Here is an 18,624-nt window from a genome sequence, read left to right on the forward strand (position 1 = left end):
CAGCCAGGATAGCTTGACTCGAGTGGCATGGAGAGCACGGGACTCACGTCTGAGCATACCCGTCCCACTCAGGGTGACAAATGCAAAAAGAACAATTGATGGACAGAATGCAAAACAATGTCATACATTCACCCTAGTACAGAGATCTGGGCCTAAATCCATAGTTTTTTTGCTCACCATGCCATTCCAGTTTGGACCCAGCCATATGCAAATCAGTCTTGACCCTGCGCCCAATTGGAACAGTCCAGCTCGAACTGCCAGGCCAGGTCCTCCCTGGACTAGAAACAAGCATCCTAGGACCGGTTTCGGGTTTTCAGCCCTCATCAGCCAGGATAGCTTGACTCCAGTGGCATTGAGAGCACGGAACTCACGTCTGTGCATACCCATCACACTTGGGGTGACCAATGCAAAAAGAACAATTGATGGACAGAATGCAGAACAATGTCATACATTCACCCCAGTACAGAGATCTGGGCCTAAATCCATCGTTTTTTTGCTCACCATGCCATTCCAGTTTGGACCCAGCCATTTGCAAATCAGTCTTGACCCTGCGCCCAATTGGAGCAGTCCAGCCCGAACTGCCAGGCCAGGTCCTCCCTGGACTGGAAACAAGCATCCTAGGACCGGTTTCGGGCTTTCAGCCCTCTATAGCCAGGATAGCTTGACTCCAGTGGCATGGAGAGCACGGGACTCACGTCTGAGCATGCCCGTCCCACTCGGGGTGACAAATGGAAAAAGAACAATTGATGGACAGAATATAGAACAATGTCATACATTCACCCCAGTACAGAGGTCTCCGGCTGCAAGCGCGGCCCTAGGAGGTAGTGTTGCATGTAGCGCGCACGCACCCAGATCAGTCTTTTCTCTGGGCTTGCGCGTGAGAGTAGTGTGATGCTGGCTGACACAGATGCCGGCCTCATCATATGCTCGAGCTTCCACCAATCAACTTTCAGCCACATTCTGTGAAGCCAATTAGCGTCTGTATTTAAAGAGGGCCCGCCTACCATCTGGTACCTCCCCTTTGGCTTGGTCTCATACCGGAGGTACCGACGGACAGGTAAGGAGCCCATTTACATGCTCTTTTTTACGAATCTACTCCCTCAATATTTGTAAATACTATGTAAATACAAGCTTGAGTTCTTGAATCTCTGATAGGTCTTGGGTGGTCTATTTGTTTTCCTCCATAAACCGATCAAGGTTTCTTCATAAATCCATTCATTGTTCAGCAGACCTTGTTTACTGAGGCTGAAGACTGGTTTTCTTTATACAATAAACACCAAGTGCAGACCCATGGGTCCATTGGATACACTTGAGACCTAATGGATGTCTACACTGTTTATGGGTTGGCCCCCATATATATCAATCTTTTAATGCACCAACATCATCATTATCACTTACTAGCCTGCCTGATCTCTAGCTTTTTTGTAGATTGTTGGAGACTTGGGGCCAGATGTAAGTAGACATTTACCGGTCGGTAACGGCCGAATTCGGCCGTTACCGACCGGTAAATGCAATTTGAGACGTAGGGCCCTGTATTTTACAGAATCGGTAAATTTACCGATCGGTAAATTTACCGATTCTGTAAAATACCGAATCGGTATTTTTACCGATTCGGTAAAATTGATATGTAGGTGGGACTCTTCTGAGTCCCACAAGCATTACAAAATCGGTATTTTACCATCAAATTCTATTTGATGGTAAAATACCGATTCCGGTGTGCATGCACATGTGTGCATGCACACCTGTGCCATATGACAGGCAGACCTGCCCTTAGGGCAGGTATGCCTGCCACATGGCACCCGAACCTGTTTTGGGGGTGCTAGAGGGTGTCAAAGTGACACCCCCTGCACCCTTGTGAAAATCGGTATTTACCGATTCGGTAAATACCAAATCGGTAATGCCCATTCATTCCTATGGGCTTCAAAGCCCATAGGAATGAATGGGCATTACCGGTCGGTATTTACTGAATCGGTAAATACCGACTTTTACCGATTTGGTAAATCAACATCTGGATTTACCTAAATCTCGGAACTTCTATTTTACCGATTTATAAATACCGAATCGGTAAAATTCGGTATTTATGAGTCGGTAAAATAGAATTACCTACATCTGGCCCTTATAAACAATGAAGGTTTTTTAATAAGAATTTTTGTGTTGTACAATAAGGAACAACTTTGAGGTTCTGATCTTTGCTCCTTTGGTTTGGTTTACTCACAAATAGAGTGGGGCCTCATTCACCGAGCAGTTGCCGGGTGAGGCGAGGCGTACCCCCACACAAGGCTGGGTGAGTACCTAAATTATATATTGGATGAAATCAGGCCCTGTTGGACCTGGTTGTTTTGGCCACTTGTTGGGCTTAATTGTTTACTCTAGAAACAAACACTAAACTGTATACTGTGGTCAAGAGGATTTGTGTTTTTATCTTTAACACTTATATACTATTTCAGGAAAGCAGATGACATACGGACCTACCGGATACCATGGCATACACCAGGTTCTGGTAGGATGGTTCACAACCACTGATGTTCAATCTTCTTAAAATAATTATTTTTTCTGATTAACAACTGTGTCACAAATTATATGTATCATTGCAGTAGCACTCCATCAAAATTAGGTCCTGACGAAAGCCGGTCATTGCTACCCTCACGGCTGAAACATGTTGGCCTCTTACCTATTTCTGGAGGATAGTAATTTTTTCACACTGTCTGGTTGTTTCTAATCTTGACATAGGGACGATCTTGAATAAACATATTTTTTGTCCTTATAATCATTTTTTGTTACCACACTCACTTAGCACTGCACACCATCAGTACCATTGTTTTGAGAGCACCTCGGCTAAACCAACTATTGGATACAAGTCTAGTGTTCCATTTCTTGGTCCTGGCACACAGATCTCATTCCACCACACTCCGCCAAAGTGGTGGGCTGATGGAATTTATTCATTAAGCCCTGGGCTACCCAAACTATCTGTGTCTGATGTTCTTATCCTCTTGAAGCTCATACGATGGTTTTTGTTATTTGACCTAGAATCTCTTGTTTTGCATTTTCGGTATCTAAAGTAGGGGTGTAGAGATTCTATGGTCGCTAAATATTATCCCCTAGACCCCCTTTTCATATTGTAGTTTCGTGTTTGCAATTGACCCCATTTAAAGACTTGAAGATCAACTCGTTTGGCTGACCTAAGGCTGCAGCTTACAGCGCCATGTTGTCAGTTGCAACCTTTTTTCTCCCTATGCCTGTGGATCTGAGCATCCGTAGTTATGTTGTTTGTTTTGAGCGGGGTTTGGGCCTTCAACAGGCTATCCGTAGAGTTTGAAAGGTAGGTAGTGATGTGGGTAGCATTTTCATCTCTTTGATCTTTTCCCATGACGTTAGTTGATAGAACAGTTTCTGACAACAACGGGGGGGCTTCCCGATGATATGTCTATTACAGTGCTATTAATTAATTGCTGATACACCAGGTTGTGTCTACTTTTTGCTCTGGGGGATATTATTTCTACAGTGGGAGCTGGTGCAACGCTGAACCTTCATTGAGTTCCCTTTTCCTGATTGAGTTAGGAGTGCATGGATGAGCTCGCGGAGGAGGTTATTTATAAAAATAATCAGCTATTGATATGTTGTTTGCCATTTCTAGGGTGCCACCACTGCTAATAAGGCAAGCCTTTTCCTGTCCTTGCAACCTCTTGCTATATATGTAAACATAGCTGTTATTGTTAAAGGAATGGGGATGGGGACGCAAGCTACTTCTTTAGTAGGTTTGATGACTTCCAGGGTCTCCAACGTTGGTAGGCAATATGCATGTCTTATTGAGACTGACGCTCATCATGGCATCAAGAGAAAGAGGTTGGCGTAATCCATCCTGAATTGTCATCAGTCTGTCAATTGCTTCAGGTGGTTTTTGATTTAAGCTCTGTGTCGTGGGTTTTGATCCTTCCTTTTTTCCGTGGCATTGGCACTTCGTTGATGAAATATTCTAATTGATCATTTCTATCCCTGGAGGAAAGGATATGCCCTCCTATAGACTAGTCAATTTGTTGCAGAACCTAGAATTATTGCAATACAATTTCTGTGAGTGGATTTTTATTGAACTTTTTCCATAGAAAACGATGATGAAAAGTCTACCACTCTAACATGACGGGTTATTCCAATATGGCGGATTTTTCAAAATGGCTGCCCATTATTTGAGAGATAGGGTATAACTGTTTATATGCCCATGTGTGGTATCATTTTATATGTTGTTAGGGACAGGAAAGTCAAAAATAACATCAAAAATTGTTTCTGATGACCATAATATCAAATAATTACGGAATATGTCAGATAGACAAAGTTTGTATAATTTTTTTGTTGACTTATATGACAAAGTGTGAAGGAACGTAAATATTACAATTAACTTTTCTATTAAAAAATGTGCTATTGTTTGTGTTTTGTTTTGTAATTTTTTTGTTATTGTTTGTTTTTTGTTAATCAAAAATGTTTCATTTATGTGTTACAGGTTCTTGCGAGTTGCTGTGAGATACAGTGAAAATGGACGAAGAAAAGTGTTTCATTTGTGATGTGGTGCTTCAAGAAGATGATGATGTATCTGTACTCACTGAAAGAGGAGTGACTGGAATTCGAAAAACATGCAAGGAGAGAAAAATATCTAAGTTTCATGTTTGTGTTGGGCAGAAAGTTCACAAGAAATGTAGAGCGCGTTTTGTTAACTTGAAAACTCCGTTCCAGGAGAAAGAATCAGATCCCACAACTTCTCGTGTTCTACGGTCGTGTGAAACCCCATTTGATTTTAGAATCATTTTTTTTTCTGTGGTACTGAGTTAAGTTTATACTTCAGGGAGAGGAAAAAAAATTGTGGTTTAATGCACGAAAAGTTGAATTCAAATCATCAGTTTTACAAACTTGCAACAAACGCAATGATGAATGGCCAGACAAAGTTAAGAGACGTATCCAAAATGTGTCTGATTTACATGCTGTAGATGCATGCTACCACAAACAGTGTTACGTCAATTTTTATATTGGAAAATGAATTCCCGGGCAGTTCACTGATAACCCTCCAATATCTTCAGGTCGACCAGAGGACTCAGTTCGCCAGGAAACTTTTCCGAAGAAGTCATAGGTTTTGGGGTGGCCTTTCCACTGATTTGGTAATTGAACAAGTTCTAATGAAGAATGTAAAAGGATTCGGCGGAATGACCCATGGAAAAGGTATGACAGAACAGCAGCAGCTTGTCTAGGTTATGTCACGCCCTATATGCACCCATTTGAATGAATGCATGACGGACTTTGCTCCAGTGAAGCATGCAGCAAGTGAGCAACGTGTTACTATGACTAGTTCAAGAATTGAACGCGATAAAGGAGATACACAGAAAGTACTAGTATATGTAGAACAGCTCAATGTTTTTGAGCGAGACAGTAAGCTGCATAACATTGTCACGGGAGTTACTTATGCCCGTGATGTTAATCCTGAACTTGCAGAAGAAATTGGAAATAGAATTCTTAATGAGATGACGGACAAAAGAGTCTCTGAGTTCTCTTTCAGAAAAAGCAACCAGCTGAAGGTAATGAAATCAGTTCAATCTGTTAAATTGAAAGAAGAAACCATTGTTATGGATCCTGAATTATTGTTTCATTGCTTGTTGCTTTGTGCTCAGACCAGTGGCGTGGATTTGCAGAAGGTGTTTCGTTATGAGCTTTGCTCATACCCAGCTAGTTTATTCAATAAGCATGGACTATTGAGGGAATCTCGGAAGTCGCAGCTTGCCAATTATATTAAAGAGCAAGTACCAGCCGTTCCTAACATGCCAGAAAATATACAGTTCGTCATTGGTGGTGGGTGGTTACTACATCGCCTTCCTTGGAGTCCGAATCAGACATTCCATGAGCTGCTTTGTGCCTATGAGAGATATAAGCTAACAAAGTATGGCCAGGCAATAATAGTATTCAACGGATATGGAGATACGTTTTTTTACAAAATCAGAAGCCCATCTAAAAAGAAACCGAGGTATTGTAGGACCTAAAGTAAATTTCATAACTTCGTCCTCCATTGCCATCCAGAAGCAATTATTTCTGAGTAATAATGAAAATAAACAAGCCTTCATAGCTCAATTATCGCAAAAGTTACAAGAAGCTGGGTGTAAAACAAAGCAAGCTCATAGTGATGCAGACTTCATGGTCGTTTTGGAGGCTATTGAGTCGGCCAAAACTCATCCTACAGCCATTGTTGGCGAGGACACCGATCTTCTCATACTACTCCTTCATCATTTTCAAGAAAACCAATTTGATATTTTCCTTTGCCCAGAACCTAAGAAATCTTCCAAAAACATAACTGTGTATGATATTGGGAAATTAGCAAAAGCTTTACATAATGACGTCCGCTCTCACATCTTATTTGCTCACGCCGTATTAGGATGTGATACAACCTCCAAACCCTTTGGATTAGGAAAACGCGACTCGATAAAGTTGCAAAGAAAATCAGGCAGCTTCAAAGAAACTGCTGCTGTATTCCAAACTTCACAAAAATCAACAGAAGAAATTGAACATGCTGGTCTTAATGCTATTATATCATTGGTAGGAGGAATAACAGGAGGCAGCACACCACATGATATGAGACTTCAAATTTTCACTTCAAAGGCAAAAAAATCAACAATACATGTGAAACCAGAAGTCTTGCCTCCTAAGGAGGATGCCTGCAAATTTCATTTGCTCAGGGTATATCATCAGGTGCAGCAGTGGATGGGTATTCATATGGATCCATTACAGTTGGGATTTGAAGTGAAAGATGGAAGATTGGCTCCCATTAGAATGAGTCAAGCACCAGCACCAGATCATTTATTAAAATGTGTGAAATTTACTCTATCAAGAGTCAATGAGCGACTCTGCAATGTAGATGCAAAATACAGGGAATAGTGCGCACAGATGCGTGCACGGATTGTCGAGGAATAGGCTGTTGCGATTCCATGGAAGTGGACATGGACGATGATTGAAATGATACTATTCTTATACTAAGGAGTGCTGTTTGAATTTATCTCTTTAACAATTTTCATTTGTCAGTTTCATATTGAGAAGTGCTATATTATCTAGTTGAAATTTGTTTATCCTTCTCAAATGATGTTAAAAAATGTAAATAAAAAATAATGTCAAAACTATGTTTGGCATATTAACATATAATTATCGTTGTTTATTGTAATAATCCCAATTTGATGTTATAGTCATCAGAAACAATTTCTGATGTTATTTTTGACTTTCCCGTCCATAAAAACATATAAAATAATACCACACATGGGCATATAAACAGTTATACCCTATATCTCAAATAATGAGCAGCCATTTTAAAAAATCCGCCATTTTGGATTATCGCATCATGATAGAGTGGTAGACTTTTCACCATCGTTTTCTACGGAAATTTTTCAATAGGAATCCACTCACAGAAATTGTATTGCAATTAGTTATAGGTTAGCCCATTTTATGAACTAATTTGACTAGACTACTAGTTGCTTCTTGTTTGGAGGCCTTGGTTGTCCTATGATGGTAGAGGTTTCACTGTGGTAAAGTAGGTCGAACAGGCGGCAGACTGTAGTTGTGGTTGTTACTATGGTTGTGCTGGCCATTGTTATGCTGTATCTCTGCAGTGGCAATTGTTCAGTAGATCCCACCTGATTACGGAAAAAGTTTGACCCCCTTTTCACCTCCTTTCTTGAAGGATGCGCCAAAGGTCACCAGATGTCTCTGTTTCTCTGCTTTTTTTAGGCTTACTCACAGCTCGGAGTACAGCCCCACATTCATAAGGACACTACGCCGCGATTTGGTCCAAGGCTCACCGCTGCTCACCAGGCTGCTGGCTGGCTGGTCCACCTAGGAGGAAAAAGGTCAGACTAAACAATATGTCCCCTCGCCCCACGCCTCTCTAAAAGAATGCAGCACTACAGAGGCGAGAAGCCAAGGAAGCAAAGCACTGGGTCAGAGCGTCCTGGAGATGCAAGGATAATATAATATAATATGGTGTATCGTCGCATCCCCCAACCCCGTAATTAATAGTGCACCTGGTATCGGTATTTGTCACAGCCGATTATGTGACCAAAAACGCCAGACTTGAAATCCCACTGATGTGCATCAACCTCCATGAAACGTGAATTATTTCTACAGGAGCACGCCTAATTTAGACACGCGTCATTATTTTACTTGGTTGCACACAGTTGTCTTACATTTATGATACACATTATTATTTAAGAAGGAACTTCTTGACAAGGTGACCACTGCACACTGAAATATAAAGCAGCGGTCCTTAGTGCTGACAATCACAGCATCAAAGTACACAATCACATGCCACACATCATTTGTTTATTGGAGTGAATTCTTCTAACTCTGGTGTCACAGATATGAATTTGCTGAGACAATTATGCAAAAGTCGTCCCAATCGTTCATTTGCACAGATTGTACTGGACTTTATTTAATATCTCAATAGAGAGACATCAAACACTTCGATACACTCTGCGTATTACAAAACATGCTGTTAAATTCTGAACAGTGATTGTTAACTAAAAGGTCTGACATTTTTAATACTCTTTCAAATGGTGTATTTTTTCACTCAACATTTCATTTGGGAAATAATGATCTTGACTGAGCATACAGATTTATTTTAAGCTTTAAATTGATTCTTTCTAAGAAAAATAATCCTTTTAACAACATGACTAATAATTCAGTTCTGCTTAACTGAAACTAAAATGGTTTCAACAAGGATATTTATAGTGCTACCAGGAAATCAGAAAATACTAAGAAAAAGGTTTATGCTGCTTAAACGGGAAAGAAAACTTTCTGAATGTTTATGTAGCGCAGGCCCGGGCTATTGAATCTTACCGGTGTTCATTAATTATCTTTACACCCTTAGGTGTTATGTTATGACTGGCTAAAAAGAGGAATGAGCAAGCACTTTTCCCACTTTCTCTTCAAAAAAGGTGAATCTGTAGCATATAGCTTAGCAACAGTGTGCCGCAAAGTTCACCAGTGCAACAAAATACGGCTGCAATAGGGTCAATATACATTTTCTCAAGGAGTTCTCTACTTAAGCATAAGACATTGTCGCAAAAAAATCGGAATTGAAGGATATCATCTGTGGAATTTATAGTATACTTTACATAGATTAGAAAAATTACAAAACATATTATCATAGATGAAAAACCCAAAAATATATGTCATTCCATCCTGTGAGAGATTGGGTTATTGGCTGAGGCGTGGTGAAACCCTTCTCAAGCAACAACCTCAATCCTTGTACCCTCTGGTAGCTTGGCGCAAAAGCAGTGAGGCTTAACTTAAAGAAGGAATGAATTTGTACTTGTAAAGCACACTGCTGCCACAGCAAAGGGGCGTCCTGGCGCTGTACTCATACCGCTGTGGAACCCTTCCTGGCTTTTCCCTGTGAAAAGCGCTGTTGGGGCCGCTGTGGAGATTAAGCAAGCTATTGCCCAGAGTTGCAGAGTGGGACTCATGATTAGAATAGGCACCGAGGCGAGAAATATCAGGTCCGAGGAAATTGAGCCCAAGACCCGCCGAGGCGGGAATTAAAGCCTGGTCCAGGGCCAGACCTCTGCATCAGGGTCTGCCTCTCTAACCATTGAGCCACACTTCTCCAAAGACAATGGGGTCTATTAGGATAGCAGGCTGATTGCCACCACCGGACCAGTGATTGCCACCGCTGGACTGGTGGTGGCCACCACCGGCCTGGCGGTGGCAATCCGCCCGCTATTTGAGTAATGTTCACCCCCGTCATATTATTATGGCTGGGGGGACCGCGGTGGAAGGGAAGACCGTCCTTCGATTCTCCGCCCATCGACGAGTCGACCGGGCAGAAAAGGGGTTTAATATGGTGGCGGTGTCTACAAGATACCGTCATCCATATCAACATGCAGGCGGAGATGTGCCTTTCCATGGCGGCGTTGCCGCCAAGGAAAGGCATGCAGTTCTGAATATGGGGGCCCGTTGTGGGCCCCCGGAGTGTTGGGGGGTGGGAAGTGCACCTGCATTTGCATCCTGCATTTGCATGCACAACGTAGCAGGCACCGCATGATGCCTGCCAAGTTGTGCATGCAAATCATGCCTTTTTTACATTGCAGCAGGTGCTGCTAAAAGTACCTCCTGCCGCAATGTAAGAAATGCGGGATACATCCTCCTGTGTGGCGGGTGCATCCTAATGTGAGTAACGGGAACGCCGCACATATGGCAGGCAGTTCCTTTGCCGTTACGGTGGGCATCGTAATAGACCCCAATGTGTCAAGTAAAATGTAATAAATTATTTGACACCAAAATGTCAAAATCCAATCAGTAGAACCAGAGATGTGAAATTTCAAATATTTAAGTAGGTATAGCACCTAAAAGCACAAAGCACCACTCACAGTCAGCTGCTTGTGGTAGACGGAGGAAGGTCAGGCAGACCGTGATGGAGTGCGGGCTGGGTAATGGGAGCAGGTTAGTCCGGCAGAAAAAGTTACTTTCTCAAAGTCTGAAGCAAAGAGTTCAGCTTGTGGGGAAGAAAGCCGTAAGCATGTGGATGGTCATCACCGCAGCGCGAAGAACAGATGGATGGTCATCGCTGTAGAACAAAGATCCGGTTTACTGGTCATTGCTGGAGCTTTGTGTTGGCAATCACCACAGGCTGTTGATTCTGTGGCATAAAGTGCAGAACTCAAGCTGCTAGTTGTCATTGGTGGTCTCACTAGGGCAAAGATTCGGACAGATTAACCAGAGCTTCAAATTGCATTTGCTGTGGGTGGCAATATCTTGGCGATAAATGGGCCAATCCGTGGTGATGAAAAGCCTAAAACATCAGGATTTCTCTTTTTTTCACAGAAGGAGCTTAGCTGATGCCAATCCAGGGTCCAGGACCTGAGAGGCACCTCTTTGGTTAAGGAACTCAATCCAGTAGGGTTCACTGACAAAACATTGACATCTAAAACATCCCCATACCACAACATGGAGTCATAACCATAGATGTCAAAATATCCTATATTTATAAAGGTAAGTAAAAACATATTGATACAAAATATTGATCATTTGAGGAAAAGAAACTATAGCAAACAAATTATGTCCTAAACGCCATTTCCTATAAGGTGGATTTCTATATCAACATAAAGTACACAACAACATGAAAAAACAGCCAATAGCTAACTGGTTATTATAAAAATATATATTTTGTTTATTTGTTTTTTTAATATTTTATCTTCATTTTGAATATATTTAATATCATTTTTAACTCAATATCATCAACAAGCAAATAAAGAAAAACTACACAAAAGAAAACATAAAACAATATTAAATGACTAGTTGGTTAGAGGGCTATTGAAGTTGTCAATGCGGTGGGTTGTAACACTACGCGCGTTTCGGCCACTACCTTCATTAGGAGACCGTCATTTGCGACAAAACAAACGAAAGGAGAAAACACTGAAAAAAGTATACAAAAGTATATCAAAAATTCATTTGTGTACACAAATTATTATACAATATACATAGTTATAATTAAAAAACCACCTTTAGGCATGGTCATATTTTTTCGTCAACAGTACATTAGTTATAGGTTTATCATCTAGGACAGCAGCTAAACACTATATAGTGCATTTTCAATTGATACTTATTTATGAAACTAAATATTCGTGGTTTTCTTATTATTTACAATGAATTTCAATTGTAATTCACATCGCATTTTTATATATGTTTGAATTACAAAAGTGTAGCTTCTGGTTACATACATGGACCATTTAAAACACAACAAATAGATTTATTAATAAAAACCTAGCAGAAAATATTTCTGTCATCAAGACAACAACCACAATTTTCTTATTATAATTTAGTCATAAATTTCAGTTTTAGTTCACATTACATGTTTATACTTTAGAGAAAACGAAGATATTGCTTCTGGTTATATACATGGACCACTCTAAGATGCATCAAGGGAATTCATTGACAAAAACCAAACAAAATGTGATCTTATCCTCAAATTAGCAAGTAAACCCATAGAAAGATAAAATAAGAGTGAAAGCCAGTAAGGAAAAGCATATATTAGAAAACAGCTGAAACTCTATTGTATGGCTGTCAGGTTATTATTATGGTTTTAAACCGCTTATCAGAAATTGCGGTTTATACTTACTTTATATCCTATTTTTGGAAAGAGAGAAGTAATAAAGGGGATTTTGTATTCCCTTGTATATAAACTAACTAGATGACCAGTTTGGAGAGGGTGTATGCCCACATGTAGCTTCATGGGGCTTTGTTTATTATACAAGATAAATGTATTTATTCTCATTTAATTAATAGAGTTTCTTTACAGAAACACACAGAGAGAAAGGTGACATATCGCTGTAGCAAATACCATCTCACATAGACCAACAAAGAATTAGAGAAATTACACATTAACTTACTATTGTCTTGATTCAAATATGTATGGGTCTGTAGTGAATCAAAGGATGTAATAATCCGACGTAATGGGCTTCTACTTCATAAAAAATTATTCGGCTTCTTTTTGATGTCTAAAAATAAATCATATCCTAATTAGCGACTAGTCTATGAATCCAAATTGTACGTTCAGTTAATTAAGCTATTAATTATAAGTAGAGCAATATACCGATGTAATGTATCGCGGCAATCGTCAAGACATCTAATCTCCGGTTTGAAGAATGACGTATTCAGACTGCTCCCTTGCCAATTTGATTTTTAGTTAAAAAAGGAATATTTCCTAAATGGGGGTAACATGAAAATTGTCAGTACGTGCGATGTATTTTTTAACGATAGCAAACAAAAAAAGCCATATACAAAGAGATATGTGGACATATACCTGATGTAAATAAAGGCTGAATATCGATGTCTAGCGTGGTATTATTCCAACAACTGAGACGTATTAGAACGCGATGTCAGTCCGGCTACGGTAATTCCTGAGAGTTAAGTGATGGTTTTAAATACCTATATAGATGGCATAACAAAGGGGAAAACCAGTATTGGTATTTTTATCCAATTATATATCTGGTGGATCTACATTACATAACAAAACCGTAAAAAACGTTTACCTTATTTTAAGCAATCGCCAGTCTTAAATGAGACTCCATCTAGTGGTTGTTTATGGGACGCCGTAATATATCGACGCCTTCGTATTGTGGCCGATACTGTGGTCGCCAATTCCCCTGGTTTTGGGGGCGTCTCCCTAACTGGACTGGAGTTTCAGTGAACTCCAGTCTGAGTGTACCCATCAATTTTCACTTAATCACCGTAGGTTCTCTTGATATGACATTTACCATTTGCTCTACACACAATATGGTATCATATTGTAGTCCTTTCTCTATAGCTGAGAAATACTTTTGCCTTCTTATTTTGATCCTCAATATGCTAATTTTACATGTTTACTATAAAACGGATAATTGATAATCCAACTGCCATTATCCTATCCGCACAAAATCATTGTTGGATCCTTTTGAACTATGCCTTCTCAGTGAATTTCAATTTGAATATACCCATTGAATTTCACATCAAGACCGTAATCCCTCTTGATATGGCAACTACAATCTGCTCTACACGCAATATGGCGGCATAGTGTAGTCCTTTCTCTATATCTGTGAAACATCTTTGTTCGGCTCCCTCATTTTATCTAAAATCTCCTCTCCGTAGTCAAGAAGGTTAATTGTAAATAATTAGTCCTTTCAATTCACACAATTAATTCTTTATTTTTTCTTAAATAGTAAAATATAATGGATCTCTTTACAAAGCAACTTAGAGGCTTTACAATAGTCCCCTCTTTATACCGACACGTTGAACATAGAATTCCAGCTACATTGAGTTACGATCTTTAACCTCAGGTAAGACGGTTGAGAATAGCTCTCTGGTGGACCTGATTTTATCAACTCCCGACTTTTAAATCTCCTCTTTATCACTAGTTTATTACTTAGATCTTCATGATTTACACGATGGCGTCGATATATTACGGCGTCCCATAAACAATCCCTAGATGGAGTCTCATTTAAGACTGGCGATTGCTTAAAATAAGGTAAACGTTTTTTTAGGATTTTGTTATGTAATGTAGATCTACCAGATATATAATTGGATAAAAATACCAATACTGGTTTCCCCCTTTGTTATGCCATCTATATAGGTATTTAAAACCATCACTTAACTCTCAGGAATTACCGTAGCCGGACTGACATCGCGTTCTAATACGTCTCAGTTGTTGGAATAATACCACGCTAGACATCGATATTCAGCCTTTATTCACATCAGGTATATGTCCACATATCTCTTTGTATATGGCTTTTTTTGTTTGCTATTGTTAAAAGAGACATTGCACGTACTGACAATTTTCATGTTACCCCCATTTAGGAAATATTCCTTTTTTAACTAAAAATCAAATTGGCAAGGGAACAGTCTGAATACATCATTCTTCGAACCGGAGATTAGATGTCTTGACGATTGCCGCGATACATTACATCGGTATATTCCTCTACTTATAATTAATAGCTTAATTAACTGAACGTACAATTTGGATTCATAGACTAGTTGCTAATTAGGATATGATTTATTTTTAGACATCAAAAAGAAGCCGAATAATTTTTAATGAAGCAGAAGCCCATTACGTTGGATTATTATATCCTTTGATTCACTACAGACCCATAAATATTTGAATCAAGACAATAGTAAGTTAATGTGTAATTTCTCTAATTCTTTGTTGGTCTATGTGAGATGGTATTTGCTACAGCGATATGTCACCTTTCTCTCTGTGTGTTTCTGTAAACAAACTCTATAAATTAAATGAGAATAAATAAATGTATCTTGTATAATAAACGAAGCCACGTGAAGCTACATGTGGGCATACACCATCTCCAAACTGGTCATCTAGTTAGTTTATATACAAGGGAATACAAAATCCCCTTTATAATTTCTTCCTTTCCAAAAATAAGATATAAAGTAAGTATAAACCACAATTTCTGATAAGCGGTTTAAAACCATAATAATAACCTGACAGCCATACAATAGAGTTTCAGCTGTTTTCTAATATATGCTTTTCCTTACTGGCTTTCACTCTTATTTTATCTTTCTATGGGTTTACTTGCTAGTTTGAGGATATGATCACATTTTGTTAGGTTTTTGTCGATGAATTCCCTTGATGCGTCTTAGAGTGGTCCATGTATATAACCAGAAGCAATTTCTTCGTTTTCTCTAAAGTATAAACATGTAATGTGAACTAAAACTGAAATTTATGACTAAATTATAATAAGAAAATTGTGGTTGTTGTCTTGATGGCAGAAATATTTTCTGCTAGGTTTTTATTAATGAATCTTCTTGTTGTGTTTTAAATGGTCCATGTATGTATCCAGAAGCTACACTTTTGTAATTCAAACATATAAAAATGCGATGTGAATTACAATTGAAATTCATTGTAAATGATAAGAAAACCACGAATATTTAGTTTCATAAATAAGTATCAATTGAAAATGCACTATATAGTGTTTAGCTGCTGTCCTAGATGATAAACCTATAACTAATGTACTGTTGACGAAAAAATATGACCATGCCTAAAGGTGATTTTTTAATTATAACTATGTATATTGTATAATAATTTGTGTACACAACTACATTTTTGATATATTTTTCTATATTTTTTCAGTGTTTTCTCCTTTCTTTGTTTTGTCGCAAATGACGGTCTCCTGATGAAGGCAGTGGCCGAAATGCACGTAGTGTTACAACCCACCGCATTGCCAACTTCAATAGCCCTCTAACCGACTAGTCATTTAATATTGTTTTATGTTTTCTTTTGTGTAGTTTTTCTTTATGTGCTTGTTGATGATATTGAGTAAAAAATGACATCAAATATATTCAAAATGAAGATAAAATAAGAAAAAAACAAATAAACAAAATATGTTTTTATAATAACCAGTTAGCTATTGGCTGATTTTTCATGTTGTTGTGTACTTTATGTTGATATAGAAATCCACCTTATAGGAAATGGCGTTTAAGACATAATTTGTTTGCTATAGTTTCTTTTCCTCAAATGATTATTATTCCCTACGTATAGCGAACACATTCCTTAGTAGGGGTCCCCTGTTTTTCAAAAAGTACACAAATATTGATAACATAAATATAGATGTAAAAACTATGCTTTTTATATTTATATTAAATAGAATAATAAATATTCAATATATTTAATGATGAACGTAATAAAAAATTATAGATTTAATATACATTTTAACAAAAATAACAAATGAACTGAACATAAAAAAGTTACACACATATATAATAATTATTATATATATTTACCTTAAATAAATTGTAAACTATTTATGTAAATTTACTTTATAATTTTAAAAATATATAAAAATGCAACAAATAAATATATGTACACATATACCAATAACATAAAATGTATGTTAAAGAAATTCTATTATTAATTAAAACATTAAACTATTTAAAAATATTTAAACTTACATTTCCCACTCTAATCAATGCAACAGTAGGGAAAGTGTTGAAAAACGGAGGGGTAAACATTACTATTCCCACTACAGTGAGTGCAACAGTAGGGAAAGTGTTGGATAGCAGAGGGATAAAATGTACTCTTCCTACTCCAGTCAGTGCAACAGTAGGGAAAGTATTGGATAGCAGACGGGTAAAAGTTTGTATTACCACTCCAGTCAGTGCAATAGTAGTTCAAGTGTTGGATAGCAGAGGGATAACATTTACTATTCCCACTGACTGGAGTCAGTGCAACAGTGGGGAAAGTGTTGGAAAGCGGAGGGGTAAAAATTACTATACCAACTCCAATGGGTGCAGCAGTAGGGAAAGTGTTGGATAGCAGAGGGGTAAAAATTACTATTCCCACTCCAATAAGTGCAACAGTAGAGAAAGTGTTGGATAGCGGAAGAATAAAAATGACTTTTTCCACTCCAGTAATTGTAACAGTAGGGAAAGTGTTGGATTGCAGAGGGATACAATTACTATTCCCACTATAGTCAATTCAAAATTAAAAACAACCAAAATATCAACAGCAAACAAATATTTGTAAATATATATGAATATAAATATGTAAAAAATGTAAATACAAATATATGTAATATTATAAATAAAAACAAATAGAGACATATTATAATGTTAAATATACATCACTTTTACCTACAAATATTATATTAAATAAAATATAAAAATATTTTTCAAACAAAGAAATATGTTTAGTTACAAATTATTTATAGAAAAAAACATTATTGAGTACATTCATTGTATTACATCCTACCCTATAGCTCTCTTACCCCTAACGAAACTTGGTGTTGTCTCGGGGCTGAAGAGAAGATACACGGTAGCGTAGGCCCCGCCACAATTGGTCTGCGTGAGCATCTGGGCATCTAAGTAGTTGAACCCGGAGCTCCATTTTGTACATTACCTTGCATTATTAATTTATAATGAGTTTTAATTAGTCTGCCCCTTATAGAGCGTGTGAATCTCATATGGTTGTTTGTGATATGCTTGTGATTTTGAATGAATGATTGAATGCATGGTCAATACTTCTACGTCCCACGTGTTTGTCTATTTATTCCATTTTGTACTATGAATTGACCCTTGAAACACATTTTGAATTTTTTTTTTGAATAAAAGGCTATTAAGTAGCAAATTCCCATTCTTGGATTTCTTTTCTGGATTTGGATGGACATTGGTTGATTAAAACTATTCATACCAGTACTAAAGTGGATAGCAGAATAAGTGCTGCATGCCCACTAATATTTAATGACAGGCCCTGGGTACATGTAGTACCACTTTACCAGAGACCGTTAATTAAATTAAATGTGGCCATTGGGTGTAGGCCAATTTTAGTGGCGAGAGCACAAGTACTTTATCTCTGGTTATCAGTGGTACCATGCACAGAGTCCTAAGGCCAACGGAAATGAATTCAGCAAAACAAGAGGAGTGGAGGCAAAATGTTTGAGGAAAAATCACAACAAGGATGTCAGGTCTAACACATACTTACTAATGGCTAGTCATAAAATAAATACTTAAGTTGAAATAATGGGTGTTTACTGCTTTACAGATTGTATGATGGCATTATATTCTGTGAAGGGACAATCGTAAGTTGTTCTAGAGGGAGGCTGTTAGTACCCACACACATTGCATAGATTTTCCAGAAAGAGGGAACACATATAGGGGTAATGAAGTAAATTTCTGAAGGAGGATCACAGATCAGGAGGATTTAGGTGCCACACACATGGATTTAAATTGTATGTGTCTAGGTAGTGTTGAATTTCCTAAGGCTAAAGACCATCTAGACAGTCACATTCTGTGCATATATCTGTTGATATACAGAAGAAGGTGACATCTCAGAAAGAAAACATTGGCATAGTCAAATCTGGACACTATTAAAGCATAAATTGAAATCCATAAGCAATTATCATCTGCAGGTGACTGGATGACACTATGAACTGATCTGAGGCATTGACTTAAGGTCCTTCTCTAGCCAAAGTGCTCGTTGAGGCAACCTCATCCTTGCAGGGTGGCCTTCAATCCAAAACAAGAGAATTCTGTCCAAGCATCAAAATGTCAGTGTTATCAGTATATAGTTTGAGGAAATTATCATTTATCCAGTGCGTAAATGAGGACAGATGTTGACTTGCTCCTGGATTC

This window comes from Lissotriton helveticus, chromosome 4_1 (assembly GCF_964261635.1).
Source record: "Lissotriton helveticus chromosome 4_1, aLisHel1.1, whole genome shotgun sequence".
NCBI classification, from domain to species: Eukaryota; Metazoa; Chordata; class Amphibia; order Caudata; family Salamandridae; genus Lissotriton; species Lissotriton helveticus.